General features: G+C 38.1%; 1 long non-coding RNA gene across 1 annotated transcript in view; it reads right to left on the bottom strand.

Annotated features, from left to right (window-relative positions):
- LOC128248287 (uncharacterized) overlaps positions 1–1,516 on the bottom strand; it is a 60,328-nt gene extending 58,812 nt beyond the window's left edge. The window contains exon 1 of the long non-coding RNA XR_008264523.1: positions 1,417–1,516. This is a non-coding gene — a long non-coding RNA (uncharacterized LOC128248287). The remainder of the gene's footprint in view (positions 1–1,416) is intronic.
- Positions 1,517–4,138: the final 2,622 nt, after the last annotated feature.

Genomic DNA, 4,138 nt, shown 5'->3' with positions numbered 1-4,138 from the left:
AATTTCAAATCAAATTCGTCAAACATTTCAAATCAAATTCGTCAAACATTTCAAATCAAATTCGTCAAACATTTTAAATCAAATTCGTCAAATATTTTAAATCAAATTCGTCAAACATTTTAAATCAAATTCGTTGCAAATGAATCGTAAAAGGAAATCTTTATTACAGCTGTAGATAGATTTAATGCAAAATATATTGAACTAATCAGTGAAATTCTTAATATGGTTTATATCTCAGTGAACAGAAATCGACTGTTGCTGTCATAAAGAACCAAATAGTCTCAGAAAAAAATGCTTGCATCGATGATTATCAGTGGCTCTCGAGACGGAACCTATTACCGAATCGACAAAAGATGCAATTTGTTTTAGTAAAATTATCGAAAACGAATGAAAAATATATCAGCAAGTCAGATGGTGAACCGACAGAATCGTTAGCACGCCGGATAAGATATTTAGCGGCATTTCATCCGTTTTTGCGTTCTGAGCTCAAATTCCACCGAAGTCGTGACTTTGCCTTTCATCCTTTCGGAGTCGACAAAATAATTACCAGCTGAGTAGAGAGATCGATGTTATTGACTTGCCCCTCCCCCCAAAAACTGCTGGTCTTATGCCAAAAATTAAAACCATTATTAATACAATGCGCAAGGCGGTGAAGCTGACAAAATCGTTAGCACGCCGGGCGAAATGCTTTGCGGTATTTTGTCTGCCGTTAAGTTCTGAGTTCAAATTCCGCCGAGGTCGACTTTGCCTTTTATCCTTTCGGGGTCGATAAATTAAGTACCAGTTACGCACTGGGGTTGATGTAATCGACTTAATCCCTTTGTCTGTCCTTGTTTGTCCCCTCTATGTTTAGCCCCTTGTGGGCAATAAAGAAATAAGAAACGTTAGCACGCCGGACAAAATATTTAGCGGCATTTCATCCTTCTTAACGTTCGGAGCTCAAATCCCGCCGAGGCCGACTGTTATCGACCTCGCAAGGGTAAAAGGCAAAGTCGATCCCGGCAGCATTCGAACTCAAAACGTAAAGATGGAAGAAATGCCACTCAGCTCTTTTCGCGGTGCGGTAACGATACTGCCGACTCACCACCCTAGAGAATAGGAAAAAAAAAAAAAAAAAAAAAAAAAAAAAAAAAAAAAATTAATAATCTGTTACGACGAATGTTAAATGATGCAGAGTTTGAGAACATATTTAATGAAACATTTGATTGCATTTTATTCTGACGGAACGAATATGAATGCTTGGACGAAAAGCTGGAGTTATTTGAAGATTAATTCACGAATTCACAGACAGTAAAATGTGTGACATTATTTGAGTCGTCGATTACATGTTTTAGATGATGCTATTTATAAAATTGTAATGTTATAATCAGTCCAAATATGCTTGAGGCACGTTCGAACTGGAAACAAGTTACTCACTGCGTTTTGTCACGGAAAATATATCCCGTCTGTTGACAGATGGTATGTATACACCTAGATCAACTCATAGCGCCACCTACCCAGACTGTGAGATACTAGCATTTCTGACTGATAATGGCATTACAGTTTTACTTATCACTGCTTTGCGCACCCCTCTGTAATTTACTTACGGTGAGCCGCCCTAGAGTATGAGAGAGTCAATCTCTTCAATGAGCTTGTAGCGCCGCCCGCCTGGTACTGTGACCGAAGAGGAGATAACTACTCCGAAATGCTATCCCGTTTGTTGACAAATGGTGTGTAGATCACACACCATTTGTCAACAAACGGGATATATTTCCCGTGACACACGCAGTAACTTGTTCTCCAGTTGGAACGTGCCTCAAGCGTATTCGTACTGATAATAACATTACAATTTTACTTATCACTGCTTAAACCTCCCCCTCTGTAAATGCTATTAATAAAAGTACTGAAAAAGGCCATTTGAAAAGGATTGTTTCGTATAAGATTTATACATCTTCATTAGTTTAATAAAAGTCATCTGTTGTTTTTAAAGAACGCTGCATAGTTACATAAGGAAATAGTTAAATAATTCCTGGTTTGGGTCACGATGAGCTTCTCGTTTCCTTAAATCTTCTAAAGTGATAAGAACAGCTTATTTATATTTTTCTCCGTGGCTGTGTGGTAAGAAGCTTGCTTCCCAACCATATTGTTCTGGGTTCAGTCTCACCGCGAGGCAGCTTAGGCAGCTGTCTCCTACTATAGCCTAGGGCCGACCAAAGCCTTGTGAGTGGATTTTGTAGACGGAAACTGAAAGAATCCCGTCGTATATATGTGTGTGTGTTTGTGTGTGTGTGTCTGTTTACGACCGATAGAATAAGTACTAGTCTTACAAAGAATAAGCCCTGGAGTCGATATTTCTTGGACTAAATGCTGTGCTTCAGCATGGCCACAGTAAAATAATTGAAACAAGTATATATATATATATATATATATATATATATTTGACAGAAACCACATTTGCACTTTCGGCAAATGTATTCTACTTTAATCCCGGACTGCCGATTAATGTCGTGTGAGTGAATTTGGTAGAGAGGCTCAGATCCGGGAGTTCCAAGATTTTGAGGAGTGCGGAGCCAACCCTTAGATACTAATCTTTCCAGCTCTACTCTGACCCGGAATAATATCACCTGTGAAGGTCTCAACTGCGGGTTAACTAGCATATGTGATGGCAATCTATCTGAGCGCGGAAACTCAGAAACATTGTTGGTTGGTGTCAGAGTACGCAGCAATACCACCGTGGGTGAGAGACCTGTAGCTATTGTCATAGCATCCTTCTAGGAGTGGGACATTCCGATGAAAAACCTATGGTTTCATTCGATTATTTGTCATCTCGCTTCGACCTGTAACTTGGTATTAATTGCGTAAACAAGTTGTTTATGAGTTTATCACTATAATCTAATGACGTACAGACGTCTCTTTATGGTGACCTAATTTGTCATTTCGTTTGCTGAAAGTCCTATAATTATGGAAAAATGGCGACGTATGCAGACTTAACCAGTTGGATCTACACTGTGAGTTTCAACTTTCGTTTATCACCTATGCTTCAAACCATGCAGATCTGCATCAGGACTGAATAGACCTCGTGGACGGAAAGCCAGAAATGCTACTGACAACGACAAAGCACGAGGAGACGGCAACAATCACCACACACACACACACACACACACACACACACACGCATGCATGCATGCACCCACACACGCATGCATGCATGCACCCACACACACACATATATATATATTAGACAAAAAGAGATAACAAAGCTAAGGTTGTGAGGAGTTTTAGGATGTTTATAAGGAAAGAGATATAGATATAGTCTTACAGCTGTTTCTGGGATATTATGGATATCCCTTCATGAAAGACGATGTGAGATGGTTAAATAAAGGTAAATGTTTGAGCTCGAAATAAGGAATTATTGTGGAAAAGGAGGAGATAGGGAATATAGAGGGAAATAAGAGAATGAAAGATGAAATAAAAATATAAAATATTGTAGTTGCAGTTCCATTATTCGAGGAAAGTGGTGAATAGAAGTGGTAAAAAAAGTTTCCTGTACATGGTATGTAAGTTCCAGTAGTAGTTCATGTTTAGTCATTTCTTAGTATGGAGCCGTGGATTCTGTGTTGCTCATTCGAAGGGGTTTTGTGGTGTGAATCAAAATTTGAGAATGTATTGGTAGTATTTGTGGATAGATGGTGGGGAGGGATGTGTATGATTAGAATGAGGAGATAGGTGAAAATGAAGACAGGAAGAGAAAATGAGAGACAGAGAGAGAGAAAAAAGTGAAAAAAAAGAGCTCTGACCCGGAATAATATCACTTGTGAAGGTCTCAGCTACGGGTTAACTAGCATATGTGATGACAATCTATCTGAGCGAGGAAACTTAGAAACATTGTTGATTGGTGTCAGAGTACGCAGCAATACCACCGTGGGTGAGAGACCCGTAGCTATTGTCACAGCATTTACTTTAGAATATATTTTTAAATATGCCAAAAATTTTAGAATATTTTTTTAACATGCCAAAAACTTTTTTGTAACGGCATTCACTTGAAAATAATTTTTAAAAAAATTTAAATATACATACTTACTGTACAAACATACATTTTTGAAATCACATTTACTTTAAAATATTTCTAAAGGATTAAAATATTATGTTTAACAAAAGC

This window comes from Octopus bimaculoides, chromosome 7 (genome assembly GCF_001194135.2).
Source record: "Octopus bimaculoides isolate UCB-OBI-ISO-001 chromosome 7, ASM119413v2, whole genome shotgun sequence".
Classification (NCBI taxonomy): domain Eukaryota; kingdom Metazoa; phylum Mollusca; class Cephalopoda; order Octopoda; family Octopodidae; genus Octopus; species Octopus bimaculoides.
This window is presented reverse-complemented; position numbering and strand designations above follow the sequence as displayed.